Raw genomic sequence first — 17,372 nt, 5'->3', positions numbered from 1 at the left:
CCACCAAGTCCCGACCAGGTCCCTCAACTTCACCATCGCCGTCATGCACTGCGGGCACCGGAGTGGTCCCTCGCCTCGAGGGTGCAGTTAAAATCCTCCCTGAGGACAATGCAGTCGCCGACGTGTACGGAGCCAAGAAGAGCGGACACCTCTTCGAAGAAGCGCTTTTGCTGTGGTCCGGGATGAGGGGTGTACACGTTCACGAGATGGAGCGGCACGTCCCCCAGACGGACAGTGACGTGCAGCAAGCGGCCTGGCACGGGCTCCTCGACCCCCAAGATCTCCGGCTGAAAATGCAGGGCCAACAAGATGGCCACCCCACATGAAGTGGTAGTGAGGTGGCTCATGCGGACCTCTCCTTGCCATTCCAGGAGCCACGTGGCTTCGTCTCCCGGAATGGTGTGGGCTTCTTGCAGGAAGCACACCGCATATTTCCCCTCCCGCAGGAGCGAAAAATTGTTAAATCTACACTGTGCCTCACTGCCGCCGTTGAAGTTGAGGCTGGCTATGGTTATCTTCATGACAAAAGCAGAGTGCAACCTCTACCTAACCTATTGTGGGGGGGAGTGGAGTCGTTTGTTGACCTCCACTCTTTCAGCAACCAAGCGAGGAACCTTTTGAGCCAGCGCAGCTCAAGGCCTTGCGCCTTTGATGAGGGTCCACCCGGGGCCATCGTTTTAGCGGCGGCACGGACGGACGCGAGGAGCTGTCCCGGCTCGGACCATCTTTCCAGGGCCTGGCTCTGGACCAAAAAGTCCCAGAGTTCCTTTGCAGGAATGAGGGGGACTTAGCGGCGGGCACGAGGAGATCCACCGCCTCACTGGCGATGGACTCGAGATCTTCTCCCGGGTCCCCTACCGAGTCCCCGTCCCCCCCACACGAGGTACGGCAAACGGCCCGGCCGCTCCATCCGACCCTGGCTCTGCCCCGACCCCACCCCCAGGATCATCGTCAGAGGTGTCCCCACTGGGCTCTTTTGAAAGTGGTGCTGGGTCAGGAACCGACAGCGGAAAGGGTTCCTCCTCCGCCCTAGGAGCCGGGGAAGTCGGAGAGACCTGGTCAAAGAAATGTACCAGGTCCTCCAAGTCCCCCAGCTCTAACGTAGGTTGCGAGGGTTGTTGTTCTTCCCCCTCCCTGCCGCCCCCCCCGGCCCAGCGTGTACAGATTCATTAAAATTGTCAATACTGGGCATTTCTGCCGAGTCGAGCAAGTCCCGGGGGAAGTTGGATATTGGCTGCGCGGGCTCAGGTTCCGCCTTTTCGGCCCCGCCCGCCTCAGTCCCCGGGATGCTCGACCCGGCGAGATCGTATTCCTCCGCTCGCCCCACCCCCCCCACGACAGGTAGATCCTTCACGACATCCCCGGGAGGCAGAGGCTGGGCAGCCTCGACTGACCCTCCCGCCGCGGGGACAGATTCCTCCCATCTACAGGACAGTTTGGAGGCGCTGGTGGGGGACGCGGGACACGCGGCGGGCACTGACTCCTCTGCGGAGGGATGTTGTTCCCCCTCTGCCTCATTGGAGCGGCGCCTCCTTTTGTTCCTGGGGTTGCGTGGAGGCAGGGAGACCTCCATGTCTGCCGAGGCCTCCCGCTCCGCCCCCCCTTTTTCTTATCTTGCCCGCGCCCGACCCCCTCTGGGTTATTGGTCAAGGGCTCGGGCACGGGCTCAGGACACCCCGTGCTCGCCAATGACTGGGTTGGGCTGAGCGCGGTGGTCAAACTTTCTGGCGCACTGAGGGGACCCGCCTCGAGATGTATCGTCTTCCTCCGCGCCTTCTTTCCGATCGGACGCTCTCCCTCCCCCCCGCCAGTGGCCGTGAAAACAAAGGCCCCCGACGATGCCGCCGCACCTACGGCTCCCTGCACGCGGACGCTACTAGGTGGAGGGGTGGCGGCGGCGCCAGCCTTGGTCGCCTTCGGTGGTTTGGCGGCCTTGGACGCGGGAAAGTTCTTGCGAACGTGCCCCACCTCCCTGCAAGCATGGCACCGCACGCCGTCTGACGTCCAGTAGACGCGGTAGGCAGTCCCCTCCCGCACCACATTAAATGAGCCGTCTGTTGTCTCCTCCCGCGCCAGCCGGACAAAACGCTGGTGGCGGAAGGAGAACACGTGGCGCAGCTGTTCTCCGTCAGGCCGAGCGGTATGCGGTTGATCCCTGACCTTACCTCCCCCAGTTGGTGTAGGTGAGGGAGGAGGAGCTCAGCGGGAACAAAGGGCGGGACGTTTGAAAGGACGACCCTCTACGAGGTGCCCTCGAGAGGGTCCACCGGCAGAAACGTCCCGCCCACCGTGAGCCCCTTTTCGAGGGCCGGGGACACCGCCCGCTCCGACTGCAGGAAGAACACAGCATTGCCAGATATCTTGGAGGCTGCGACAATGGCCGAGGGGCCGACTACCCCAGCCATCGCGCACACGCACTCCCCGATTCTCATTGTGGGGTGAGTATAGCTCTGGACCCCGTTTTTCTTCGTAATTAGTCTGAATGGTGGCATGGCAGCAGGTGGCGCAGGAGGCGCCGTGGATGTTTACGCCGCCTGCGCATATGTCTTAGCTGGCCCTGCCACAGGCGTGGATGGAGTCGCCATCACGGGGTCCCTTTAAGGGCTACACCCACCCCAGAGTCGCAGGCCTCAATGTTCTTAAATTGGCCTCGTTTGAATTTCTGAGCAGAGGAGCTCTCAATGTGGCACACCTCGCCCCTAGTTGGCAATTGGGGAGGGGCCTTGCTCCCTCTGCTCAGTTGTCTTAATTGTTTTTCCAATTAAGGAGGAAAGGAGCTCTCAGAGAGAAAGGGGAGAGACAGAGTGAGTGACAGCGAGGGAGTGCGTGGGGGTGGGAAAGAGGGAAGCTGTGAGGGCAGGTCTCCCCTCACAGCGATGGGTGGGTGTTTTTCTGGGGCGCACTCCCTAGATGATGGAAAAACAAAGCAAGGCACAGTCTTATGGGATGGTCTTCGGGCGGGAGGAGAAGATGTCTTCACCTGGGAGAGTTGAAGCCTCCCAGGCACACACTCCCAACAATGTTTAATAGGGTGATTTAGTAAATCTTCAGCCAGGTAGCTCCAGCTATCCCGGGCTAGGCAATGGGGGAGGGATGCTTCAGTGGTGTGTGGGGCCTAGCTGTAAGCCAGACCACCAAACACGCTTCCACACACACACACCCCCGCGATGTTCCGGGCCTCGAAGAAAATCTTCTTTTCTCCCCCACCAATAAAACAATGTCTTTCGGGGAATGCATCAACACCCACCTGTAGAATGTTGTAGAATCTCCTTCCTTCCACACAGGTTGTTGCTCTTTTCCCACTCTCTCAAACTCTTTGTAGAAGTAAATAAAGTTGTTGAATTTTTCAGCTCTCCTCCCCTCCCTCTGGATGTTGAGTTCTAGCAAGCCAGCCCTTTCCTCCTATTCCTGGGCTGGTCTCAGGGCTCATTCTCGGCCTTCCAGACAGGAGATTCAGCAGGGAGTTCCTTCTCTCACAGCAGCACAGCTCCAACTGAATAGGCCACGCCTCCAAAGATCCACCATTGGTCCACAGATCTCTGAAAATAGCAAGCCAGGTGGATAAGGTGGTTCAGAAGGCATACGGAATGCGTGCTTCTATTGGCCGAGGCCTAGAATGCAAGGGCAGGAAAGTTATGCTTAAATTGTATAATACTCTGTTCCGGCAACAGCTGGAGTACTGCGGCAGTTCTGGTTGCCGTATTATAGGAAGGACGTGATTCAACTGGAGAGGGTGCAGAGGAGATTTACAAGGATGCTGCCTGGAATGGATAATCATAGCTACGAGGAGTGATTGGATAGGACTGATTGGATAGGATCAACCGGGACCTTTTCGTGAAGAAAGTCCTGCTTGGAACATGTCATGTATTCAACCAGCATTGTAACCCATGTATAAACTGACATAAGTTGAACACCGTGAGAACACTGACCACTAGGTGGGAGACACTCGTAACCTGGACCTTCAGGTATAAAAGGGGAAGCTCAACCCAACTTCATCACTTGATTGCTAAGGAATAAAGGACAGGTCACAGACTGACATTCTCTCAAGCATGGGGCTCGTGTGCATTTATACTGTGTAGTAAGGTTGTATCAATGGCGACAAGAAACTGGGATTTAAAACACGCGAGCATGGTCACTAGCAGAACAGACGAGAGGTACTGTGTTAAGGAATGGTTGGGACAGAGATGCCGCGATCTTCCAACGAAATATGGAAAGCCTCCTCAAGTCGATTCCAGGGACGGTGGCTTTTCAGGACAACATCCTCATTACGGGTTACGACACTGAAGAACACCTCCACAACCTGGAGGAGGTCCGACGCAGACTGGACCGGGTAGGGCTGCGACTTAAAAAGGCGAAGTGCTTCTTCCTAGCTCCCGAGGTAGAATTCCTGGGGATGAGGTTAGCAGCAGACGGGATCAGCCCTACTGCATCCAAGACGGATGCCATCCAAAGAGCACCCAGACCCCGTAATACGAAGGAGTTGCGTTCGTTCCTGGGGCTCCTGAACTATTTTGGTAACTTTCTTCCCAAATTAAGCACGCTGCGTGAGCCGCTATACGTGATCCACACAAAGGTCGCGAATGGGTCTGGGGGGACAGCCAGGAAAGGGCTTTTAATAGAGCACGCAATTTGTTATGTTCCAACAATCTGTTAACGCGATATGACACATGTAAGAAACTTGTGTTAACGTGCGATGCGTCGTCCTATTGTGTCGGGTGTGTGTTGGAGCATGTCAATGCCAAGGGTCAGTTACAGCCGGTAGCTTATGCCTCCAGGAGGCTGTCCCAGGCTGAAAGCGGTTACGGGATGGTAGAAAAGGAGGCGCTCGCATGTGTATATACGGTGAAGAAAATACACCAGTAACAGTTTGGCAGGAAATTTGAGCTGGAGACAGATCACAAACCCCTAACGTCCCTTTTGGCCGACAACAAGGCCATAAATGCAACCGCATCGGCCCGCATATAGAGGAGGGCACTCACGTTAGCTGCGTATGACTACACAATTCAGCACAGACCTGGCACCGAAAACTACGCCGATGCACTCGGCAGGCTCCCACTAACCACCACTGAGGGTTGCTACCGAGTATGGTGCTGAGATGGTCATGGCTTTTGAAGTTTTCGGAAGCGAAGGCTCACCCCTGACAGCCCGTCAGATTAAAGTCTCGACAAATAGAGACCCGCTATTGTCTCTAGTCAAGAAATGTGTCCTGAATGTGGACTGGGCAGCCACGTACAGGGCATGCCCTGAGAAATTTAAACCATTTCACAGGCGCACGGATGAACTCTCGATTCAGGCTGATTGCCTACTGTGGGGAAACCGCGTAGTCATGCCCCAGATGGGCAGAGAGGTGTTCATCAGAGAACACCACAATGGGCACCCGGGCATTGTCACAATTAAGGCAATTGCCACGTCACACGTTTGGCCAGGGATAGACGCAGATCTCGAACTTTGTGTTCGCAGGTGCAACACGTGTGCCCAGCTGGGCCATGCGCCCAGGGAAGCCCCCATTAGCCCCTGGCCATGGCCCGCCAAGCCTTGGTCATGCATCAATGTGGACTACGCAGGTCCTTTCATGGGGAAAATGTTTTTGCTTGTAGTCGATGCCTACTCCAAATGGATCGAGTGTGACATTTTAAATTCAAGCACATCCTCTGCAACGGTAGAAAGTCTACGGGCAATGTACGCCGCCCACGGTCTACCGGACATCTTGGTCAGCGACAATGGCCCGTGCTTCACAAGCACTGAATTCCAGGACTTCATGGCAGGCAATGGAATTAACCATGTTAGAACGGCACCGTTCAAGCCGGCCTCAAACGGCCAGGCACAACGAGCAGTGCAAATAATCAGATTTAGGGGGTTCCCTACAAACCCGTTTATCACGCCTCCTGTTGGCATATAAATCCCGACCACACTCGCTCACAGGGGTTCCACCGGCAGAGCTACCAATGAAAAGGACGCTCAGAACACGATTATCCCTGATACACCCCACCATGAAAGAAATTGTCGAGAGCAGGCGCCAGTCACAATATCACTACCATGACAGGACTACGAGGGCGCGATGTATTGATGTAAATGATCCTGTTTTTGTCCTCAACTACGCTGCAGGGCTCAAATGGTTCGCTGGCACTGTGATTGCCAAAAAGGGAAATAGCATTCTGGTCGTTAAACAAGCCAATGGACAAATCTGCCGCAAACATGTGGATCAAACAAACAAGGTTCAGCAAACCCATAGAAGAAGCAGAGGAAGAACACGATTTAGAGTTCACTCCACCATAGGTGACCGAACACCGGAACCAAAGGGAGGAGAGCCATTCACTGTGGGCAGTCCGGACAGGCCTGAGACACTGCAAACAGCAGACACGAAGGCCAGCGCCCACCAACCGGAGCCCCAACCCAGGCGCTCTACAAGGGAGCGTAAACCATCAGAGAGACTCAACCTGTGATCCGAATAAGACTTTGGGGGGGGGGGAGGTGATGTCATGTATTCAACCAGCATTATAACCCATGTATAAACTGACCAAAGTTGTATACCGTGAGAACACTGACCACTAGGTGGGAGACACTCCTAACCTGGACCTTCAGGTATAAAAGGGGAAGCTCCACCACCTTCATCACTTGAGTGCTGAGGAATAAAGGACAGGTCACAGACTGACCTTCTCTCAAGCATGGTCCTCGTGTGCATTTATACTGTGTAGGAAGGACGTATCAATGGCGACAAGAAACTGGGATTTAAACCACGCGAGCATGGCCACTAGCAGAACAGACTTGCACAGGATATGGACCAGCAAGCACCAGATCCAGGTCACCATGAAGGTGGACGCCAGCGGAACCATCCTGCACTGCCCCTCCAGCTTCGCCATCGGAGGAAGTCGGGGCAACATGGTGTACGCTGGCCAGCCCGATGTGTGCCGGACATGCGGGAACGCAGGCCATCTGGCGGCAAGCTGCAAAACTGTCATCTGCTGAAACTGCAAGAACGAAGGCCACTCGAAAAAGAACTGTGAGGAGACCAAGTGCTGCAACATCTGTGGTCTGGCTGGGCACCTTTGCAAAAACTGCCCCAAACGCAACTTCAGCAATGCTCAGGCAGCAAAGAACATTACACGAGAGGAGGAGGAAGCTGAGGAACACAACGCTCCAGAGGAGACCCACACCCTCCCCCCGACCAACGCCCTGGAAAAAAGAAGTAACCTCCCTCGTGGACTTGGAACAAGTCAGTGAGGAAGAGAAGCCTGCCATGGCGAGCTCCGAGACACCAGGAGCCAGCAGCGAAGCTTTCCCCCATCGCACCGAGTTCAGGAACGAGGAGACGGCAGACGATGAAGCGGGATGGGAGACCGTCAAGAAAAACGCCCGCAAGCGAAAGGAGAACAGGCGAGCAAGGGCCACTGCGGGAACAAATGGGAAGAGACGGCTAACGTCCACGACAGACAGCAGCGACGGCAGCTCGTCTGATGAGGAAAAGCGAGACAAAGCCCCTCAATACCGCCACCAAAACAAGAGTCAATACGCCAACCCTCAGCCACAGGCGACCAGGAGCAGTGAAGTGACCGGCACAGCCTCGCTCCTGGAACCCGGGAGCAGCGCAGCGCTCAGGGCACACGAGCTCCGGAACACCGGGAGCGAAGAAGCGACCAATGCAGACCAGCTCCGGGACAACGGGAGCAGCGAAGTGCCCAGCACACCACACCTCCGGAATACCGGGAGCGACACAGCGATCGAAGCACACCAGCTCGAGATCGCTGCGACTGATGAAAAGAGGGAACCAGCAACACCAGGCGAGGACAGTGCAGAAGACAGATCGGACTTTCTGACAACACGACACCAGTGCCCTGGTCGAAACACTCCCACGGCAGAGGACGACCACTATGCCAGCCCAGGTAAAGTAGACTTTGACAGTGAAAATTTATGTATGCAGGAACCGTCCACTGGGCAGGTCTCCAACGTAAAGGACAGTTTATTTAAAATGTAAATGTTTTGAAATGCAACCTGTAACTTAAACATGGATTTGAAAATAGCATCTATTGACGTGCGTAGCGTAAAATCCACTACGCGATGTGTTTCCATCTTGGGGTACATTCGCCAAGGGGATAGCGGACCTGCTGTTCTTGCAGGAGTGCGGGCTGCTGCACTTCAGCAGTTACCGGCAGTGGTCATGAAGTTAGGCCCATGGACCATCCATATGGTCAGGAGGCAGCGACAGCCAGTCCTCCGGCCTGGGCATTCTGCTGCGGGGAGGCCACTTCACCATCACCGAAGTTAAGGACGTGGTGGGCGGCCGCCTCCTCGTAGCAGACGTAATGTACAAAAATTCCCCTCGAAGGCTAATTAACGTTGATGCGTCGCCTCTCAGAAGCGAGCGGCTGGCCCTCTTCCAGCAGCTCCCACTGCTGCCGGCAACGTTCAGGCCGGTCATTCTGGGCGGTGACTTCAACTGCATCATCGATGCGGCTGGACGATCCAGCAGAGCCGACAGCAAGCTGGGCACCTCGTCCAAACTCTAGATGGACGCGGTAAAAGCTGTCAAGCTGTGCGTCGTCTTCAGCAACCCTGCAGACGAAGCACTGCTCAGATACACCTGGTCGAGACCAGACGAGTCCGTCCGTTCCAGAATAGACTTCCTTTTGTGTCCCACATGCTCAAGGTCAGATACACCGACGTCACGCCGGTGTTCCCTGACCACTGCCTCCTACTGGCCGACTGTCGCACACACGAAAACCAGAAAGTTGGCAGAGGGATATGGAAGCTGAACGTGAAAATGTTGACTCCGGAAAACGTGGAGGAACTCAAAAGGGATTACAAAGGTTGTAGAAGCGTAAAACCCTTCTGCGATTCCACGATGCAATGGTGGAAAACAATCAATACAAACATCAAGAGGTTCTTCATCCTCAAAGGTGTTCAGGAGGCGAGAGGGAGACAGAGGGAACTGTCCCAACACCAGAAGAGCATGTAAAACCTGCTCCTGCTGCAGTCGATGGGGGTCGATGTCACGGAGGAACTCGAAGAGGTGAAGAGCCAGCAAGCCTCGCTCTTTACCTCAGAGTCCTCCAAAATTATCTTCCTCTCCAGAGTCTGCTCCGTCCAGCAGAATGAGACATGTTCGCGCTTCTTCTTCCAAAAGGTAACAGGGGGAGCTCTATGATCACCAGCCTAAAGGAAGAAGAAGGTTCTGTGACGTCTTCGCAGCCTGACATGCTGAGGATCAGCAAATCCTTCTATGCCAGGCTGTATGACGTCAAGCCCACAGAACGCGAGGACTCCCAGTCGTTCCTGTCGTCTATTTCGGAGGTCCTAAACGACAGTGAGCAGGAGAGTCTGGAACACCCGCTAACTCTTGACAAGATGACAAAGACTGCCCAGTCCCTTGCGATGACTAAAACTCACTGAAGCGAAGGCTTACCGGTCGAGTTGTATTCGGCTCTGTGGGACTGGATGGGCCCAGACCTGCTGGAAGTGTATGGGGGTATGCTTCTGGCTGGTAGTATGTCAGCACCAATGAGGAAAGGCATCATCACTCTCAAGCAGAAGTGGGAGAGGGAGGAAATCAAAAGCTGGGACCCATTTCGCTGCTCAATGTGGACTACAAGATCCTTTCAAAGGTCATCGCCAATAGGGTCAAGCCTGCTCTTGAGCTGGTGATTCAACCGGACCAGACCTGCGCTGTCCCTGGCAGGAAGATCTCTGATAGCCTGGCGCTACTCAGGGATACGATCGCCGACGTGCGGGACAGGGGGGTGGACACTGCTTAATCAGCTTAGAACAGGAGAAAGCTTTTGACAGGATATCACACACGTACCTGATGGACGTGCTCTCCAAAATGGGGTTTGGGGAGGGTATCCGCAATTGGATCAAACTGCTCTACACAGACATCTGTAGTGCAGTTCGAATCAACGGGTGGGAAACTGAAAGCTTTCCGATCTGATATGGAGTCAGGCAAGGCTGTCCTCTCTCATCTGTCTTGTTTGTGTGTTGTATCGAGTCCTTTGCCGGGACCATCAGGAAGGATGCGGGCATTAGAGGGGTGACGATCCCATGCAGCGGAGGTGCTCAGGTCAAGACCTCCCTGTACGTGGACGACGTGGCCATCTTTTGCTCGGATCCGCAGTCAGTCCGCAGATTGCTCGCAATCTGCGACCAGTTTGAACAGGCCTCGGGAGACAAGGTCAATCGCAGCAAGATCGAGGTCATGCTCTTTTGCAACTGGGCCGACCATTCCTTTATTGCCTTCACCGTTAAGCCAGATTACCTGAAGATGTTGGGAATATGGTTCGGAGCGGACGGGGCGTGTGCCAAAAACTGGGAAGAGCGTATCGCCAAAGTGAAGCAAAAACTGGGATGGTGGAAGCTGCGCTTCCTCTCCATGGCAGGAAAGAACCTGGTCATCAGGAGTGAGTTGCTCTCGGGGTTGCTACACGTGGCACAGGTCTGGCCCATCTCTCGCTTCTGTGCCGCGGCAGTCACCCGGGCCGTCTGGCACTTTGTCTGGAGGTCCAAAATGGAACGTGTCCACAGAGACACAATGTATAAATCTCTGGACAGTGGAGGAAACCATGTTCCGAACGTGGCCCTCATCCTGATGGCCACCTTTGTGTGCAGCTGCATCAAGCTGTGCACAGACCACCGGTACGCAAACACCAATTGTCACTACGTGCTGAGGTTCTACCTGTCCCCGGTGTTGCGACGGATGGGTCTGGCCACGCTGCCGCGAAACGCGACCAACTGCTGGACCATGCCTGTCCACCTGTCCTTCGTGGAAAAGTTTTTCACAAAAAAACCCCTTTGACCACAAAGCCATAAAACATTGGTCAGCACGTAAAGTCCTGGACGCCCAACATAAGAAGGAGAGGGTGGACCCTGTCGGGTGCTTCCTGAGCAGACTGTCAAACTCGTTTGGCAGAACGTCTCATCGCCAGAGCTTTCACAGAAGCACCAAGATGTAGCTTGGTTTGCAGTGAGTAGGGCGTTACGAGTCAGAGCGTTCATGCACAGCCGACGTCTCAGCAGCACGGCACGGTGCCCCCGAGTCGGCTGCGGGGCGGACGAGAATGTCACCCACCTCCTTCAGGATTGCGCCTTCGCAAGGCAGGTCTGGAAAGAGATGCAGTGGTTGATATTGAGGTTCATCCCAGCAGCTCCGTAACACAGGACTCTGTGTCTACGGGCTGTTCCCAGGGACGCACACCGAGACAGACATCACCAGCTGCTGGAGGGCCATCAACTCGATCAAAGACGCACTTTGGTCTTGCAGAAACTTGCTGATCTTCCAGAGCAAGGAGATGTCCACGTCTGTGTGTTGCAGACTGGCGCAATACAAGATCCAGGACTACGTGCTGAGGGACGCACTAAAATTGGTGCAGTCACCGCAAAGGGAAGGGCCACAGTTTGAAGCCCTTCCGCCACGGTAAACCCAGGGAATGGAATAAGTATAAAACTCCACTCGGGCTGCAATGGTAAACCTTTTGTGTACATATCGCACCATGATCTGCAAACTCCTATGTAGTGCCATGTATAATGCAAGTTATGTTGCGTAATGCATGTTGGAAACAAATGTAACTGTACCCTCACTGTGCACCGTATGGTGACACATGTAATGTAACTTGATGAACGGACTACAATGTATCCTGGATTGTATGAATTGTACCTTGAAATCTAAAGTAAAGAAATGTATTGAACGGAACTGCAGTCAGCATCCAAATGTAATGTATGGAATTGCTGACCTCATCCAAATGTACTGAACTGCTTTCGAATGTATTGTGCAAATTTTTATATGAATAACTTATATTTTGAAATTAAAAAAAAGATTGGATAGGCTGGGTTTGTTTCGCAAGGGCCTTTTTCCATTCTTCTATTACGAGGGGGCACAGTTTTAAGGTGGTTGGTGGAAGGTTTAGAGGGGATTTGAGGGGGGCTTGTTCAAGCAGAAAGTTGTGGGTTTCTGGAACTCGCTGCCTGAAAGGGTGGTGGATGCAAAAACCCTCACCATATTTAAAAGGATGGCAACTTAACGTGCTGTAATCTGCAGGGTTACGGACCTAGAGCTGTAATTTGGGATTAGACTGGATAACCTCTTGTTGGTTGGCGCAGATATGATGGTAAGTACTGCAAGAATGGAATTCGGCCAGGGTGATCTCCTGGACTCGTTTCAATCACCTGGATGGGTCGGAGAGGAATTATCCCAGATTCTTTTCCCCAATTGGCCTGGGTTTTATCTGATTTTTGCCTCTCCCAGGAGACTGCATGGCTCCAGTTGGGGTGGAGTGCAGAATATTTCAGTTTAATGAGTTCGCAGTTATGTGTGGCGGACTGGTTGGGCTGGGTGCTCTTTTCATTTCTACCATTGTTCATTGTTCATAGGTTTATTATATGTAACTTCAGTGCTGCTGACCGAGGGCCATGTGGCTCTTTGTCGGCCGGCGTGGACACAATGAGCCGAAATGGCCACCTTCTGCGCTGTAAATTTCTGTTTCTAAATAGTTTTTTGGGGTACTCCAGAGGTAATGGTGCAGGGGTGGGAAGAGAAGCCATTGCAGGAGGTTCTCTATCTGCATCTGGACAGTTAGGAATTAAACCAGGTGATGGCAGTCCTGCCCAGCTGGACGATGGAGGACAGGCATTGGAGAAGGATGCTGTCAGCTGTGGCTCAGTGGTCAGAACACTCACCTGTGAGTCAGAAAGTTGTGGGTTCAAGTCCCACTCCAGGGACTTGACCACAAAAATTCTAGGCTGACAATATAGTGCAGTACTGAGGGAGCGCTGCACTGTCAGAGGTGCCGTCTTCTGGATGAGATGTTATACTGAGGCCCCATCTGCACTCTCAAGTGGAGGTAAAAGATCCCGTTGCACTATTTTGAAGAAGAGCAGGGGCATTATCTTCGGTGGCCTTGACAATATTTATCCCTCAATCAACATCACAAAAAAACAGATGATCAGGTCATTATCACATTGCTGTTTGTGCGAGCTAGCTTTTATGCGAATTGGCTGCCGCATTTCCCACATTACAACAGTGACTACACAAAAAAAAACCGTCATTGGCAATAAAGCACATTGAGATGTCCGATGGTCGTGAAAGGCGCTATATAATTCAAGTGTGTTTTAAACTGTGGCAGAGGGGTCGAGAATGATGAGGAGGGCTAGTTCACCCGGTCACATTCACATAGGATGTCATTTGGGACTTTGATAAGATTTTTTCAGTGATATGGTGGGCCAAAAACCAGATTAGAGGGGTTCAAACAGAGAATTGCAGGGAAGATGGGCTTGGATTTGGGAAGTGACAAGGCGTTCTGCACGTTTGGGGAGGAAAGCGAGATTGCAAAGCCAGAGAGGTCAATGATGAGCTTTTTTCCAGGAGAGGGGTGATGATGGCAGATTTGAAAGTGAGGGGACAGTATCTGAGGAGAGAGAATCGTCAGCAATATCGGAAAGCATTGGTACCAGGAAAGGAAGTTGGGTGCTCAACAGTTTGCTTTGAATAGGGTAGAGAGAATAGGGCAGGAGGTGGATCTCATGTTCATGATATACTCGGAGAGGCTATGAGGCGGGGTAGGCGACAGCTGAGAGAAAGTTTTTTTTTATTTAAAAATATACTTTATTCATATAAAACTTTGTACAGTACATTCAAAAGCAGTTCAGTACATTTAGCTGCAGTCAGCATTCCCATGCACTACATTTGGGTGCTGACAGCAGTTCGATTGATATATTTCCTTTCTTTTCAGTTCAAGTACAATTCTGTCCAATACGGGATACATTGTAGTACATTCAACAAATTACATTACATGTGCCACTTTACAGTACACGGAATGGGTGACGGTACATTTACATTTTTATTTTCAACGTGCATTACGAAACAGACCTTGCATTGTACATGGCACTACATAGGCGTTTACTGATCATGGTGTCCATGTTCACAAAAAAGAAGTTACAAGTACGGCCCGAGGGGAGTTTTGTACTGATTCCTGCCCCCGGGTTTACCGTGGCTGAAGGGCTTTAAACTGTGGCCCTTCCACACCGTGCCTTTGCGGCGACTGCACCAATTTTAAGTGCGTCCCTCAGCACGTAATCCTGGATCTTGGATTGCGCCAGTCTGCAACACGCAGACGTGGACATCTCTTGCTCTGGAAGACCAGCAAGTTTCGGCAAGACCAAAGAGCGTCTTTGACCGAGTTGATGGCCCTCCAGCAGCAGGTGATGTCAGTCTCGGTGTGTGTCCCTGGGAACAGCCCGTAGAGCACAGAATCCTGTGTTACAGAGCTGCTCGGGATGAACCTCGACAGCAACCACTGCATCTCTTTCCAAACCTGCCTTGCGAAGGCGCAATCCTGAAGGAGATGGGTGACAGTCTCGTCCACCCCGCAGCCGACTCGGCTGTGCATGAACGCTCTGACGGGTAAGGCCCTCCTCACTGCCAACCAAGCTACGTCTTGGTGTTTTTGTGACAGCTCTGGCGATGAGACGTTATGCCAAACGAGTTCCACAGTCCCCTCATGGAACCAGCCTAGAGAAAGTTATGAGGTCAAGGCTGGGCAGGGGGAACAGCTAATAAGATGATCTCAGTCCATGAGTTCCTCACACTTGTTGTTGGGGAGGGTGGTGGTGAAAGGGCTGAGGGGTCTTAGAAGATATTTGATAAAGGAGAAGAGAAGCCGGGGTTTAACTTTGCATTCTAGGATGATTCTGGGGAGGTGACCAGTTTGGGCACAGGAGAGCAGGACGCAATAGTGCTTTATGTGGCCAGAGCAGGCGATAAATGGCTAAACCAGTAGTACACCATAAACAGTCAATCTGCATCTCTTGGATTAAGGGAGCGAAAATGAGGGCCTTAACTGGGGGAATGTCCAGGGTGAGAGAGAGTAATGGTTTTCATGGGAACAAGAGCAGCAGAGGTGAGTATGGGATTAGATATTTTGTGGATTAGAATGTAGGGCCAATGGCTAGACAGTTGGGAATTTGATAGTGCATTGGAAATAACGGGGAGAATGTTTTTCATGGGTGGACACAGAAGGAAGTGGGGTGTCGAAAGGGGGATGTGAGTGGAGAGCGATACAAAGGAGTGATCAGAGATGGTCTCCAAAAGCAGTGGCTCACTGATGACCAACAGGGTTGGAGGCAGTACTGAGTCTGATGTGGGTAGTGCCCCTGCGTGTGACGACAAATCCTTACCTGCTCCTCTGTACTGTCAATGACTATCAGGTGAGACCGGGTGGAGAAGTATTGCATGTTAGCTGCATTCCAGTCCTTCACAGATTCTTCCGAAATACTTCCAGCCGGTGGCACAATGAGGACATTGGGAATCTGTAAACACACTACGAATAGTTACACTGTGAAACATCAATTCCACGGCTTGTTCATTTCATTCACCATTATTACACGGGAGAAAGTAGTGCGCTGTGCAGCTTGGTGATATCGCTGTTGTCCTAAACTCACTCAGGTTTCTCAATAGAAAACGATCCCCTCTAACCCCACACAGAGGGTGATGACGTCATCGTGGCACTGACAACGCACGAACCCAACTTCCGCCCCTAAGTTACTGTCACTGCCACGTATCACTGCTCCCATTTTGCTACGACTTCCGGATCCATGGAAAAAGAAAGTGCCGAATGTCGTTCAAGAGGCGACCTGACCCACAGTTGTGGTAAAACCATGGAAACGGGCCCCCTTTCGGGCAGGAGGCAATTTCTACCCCTTAGATTGCGACCCGCTGAGCCACAGCTGACACTAGAGGGCGACATGGTACATTCAGGGGGAAAAATTGCCCCTATTTTAGATACCCATTAGCACCTCCGCATGGTGCTAATGCGGCAGAAGAAACCGCCCGGGAGTTTGCGGAGGTGCTGCCCCTCACCATTCCGTGCCGACCTCAATGCCCCGCGGGGGAAACTGCCTCACAGGCCCCGGTGTTGGTGAGAACGGCTTCGCTCTCGAGGCCATACCTAAAGAGGTGGGTGTCAGCGCTCCACATCGCCATCTTTATTGGTTGGCCGACTCTCGGTTTGGGTGCTGGGCTACAGGCCCAGTCCTATGCTGCCCTGGCGGCCTAGTGGAGGACATCAGAAGCCTTGCAGAGTGCGCAGCGTCCTCCCCTTTAAGCGAAGGGGAATGGCGTTGAATCATGTCAGTGCTACGCAGAGCATTCACATAGCAATTCACTCGCCGCCCCAGTAGCGCCCCACCAACTGCTCCTAATGGAAGTGGAGTGGCGAGATTGTGCCTAACTTCCTTTGAGGAACGGGATGCCCAAATCAATGATAGGAGTGGGATTTTTGTGCCAGGCACAGAAAGTCCCAGCTCCAGCTGATTACCGCCCCCAATCGGGGCAGAGGGCAATTTAACAAGTGACTGTCACAATGTGGAACACCAGGAACAAGGGAATGTCACAACGTGGAACTACAGGCATAAGGGAATGTTACAATGTGAAACACCAGGAACAAGGGAATGTCACAATGTGGAACACCAGGAGCAAGTGAATGTCACAATGTGGAACACCAGGAACAAGGTAATGTAACAACGTGGAACACCAGGAACAAGGGAATGTCACAATGTGGAACTACAGGCACAAGGGAATGTCACAATGTGGAACAAGGGAATGTTTAAGCCAATAGGGGAGCACCGTGTATGGATCTTCGAATGAAGAAACCCTCAAGCACTTTGGTATCAAAAATTGTTGGTTTATTCTTCTGTTTGCAAATAAATTCATCAGCTTTTACATATTTGAAAGTTGTTTTCTTTCGTGGATTGTCAGAATTTCGCAGATAGCGGGCGGCTGAATGGGTTCTCTGTTGTTTAACGAAGGGAGCAGATTATATCGGACTTGCAGCACAGAAAAAGGCTAATCGGCTCAACCAGTCCATGCCGCAGTTTATACATCACTTGAGCCTCCTCCCATCTTTCCTCATCGAACTCTCAGCATAACCCTCTGTTTCCTTCTCCCTCATACGCTTATCTTGCCTCTCCTTAAATGCATCGATACTATTCACCTCAACTACTCCCTATATTAGCGATTTCCACATTCTCACCCCTCTCTGGGTGGAGAAGTTTCTTCTGAACTCCCTATTTGATTTCTTGGTAACTATCGTGTATTGATGGCCTCAAGTTTTGTTCCTACCCACAAGTGAAAACATTCCCTCTGTGTTCACTCTATCAAAACCTTTCATTATTGTAAAGACCTCGATTAGGTCACCCCTCAGCCTTCTCCTTTCAAGAGAAAAGAGACCCAGCCTGATCAACCTTTCCTCATGGGTATAACCTCGCATTTCTGGTATCAACCTTGTAAAGTTAGGTAGTTACTGCTTCAGCAAGCCACGATCTGGCATGGAGCAAGATCTCCTCAAACAGTAACGTACCTATTCCCTGCTTGACTAAATTCTCATTGGGTTTCA

The sequence above is a fragment of the Pristiophorus japonicus genome, unplaced genomic scaffold, assembly GCF_044704955.1.
Source record: "Pristiophorus japonicus isolate sPriJap1 unplaced genomic scaffold, sPriJap1.hap1 HAP1_SCAFFOLD_165, whole genome shotgun sequence".
Taxonomy (NCBI): Eukaryota; Metazoa; Chordata; class Chondrichthyes; family Pristiophoridae; genus Pristiophorus; species Pristiophorus japonicus.
The sequence above is the reverse complement of the archived record's forward strand: the minus strand, read 5'-3'. Positions refer to the sequence as shown.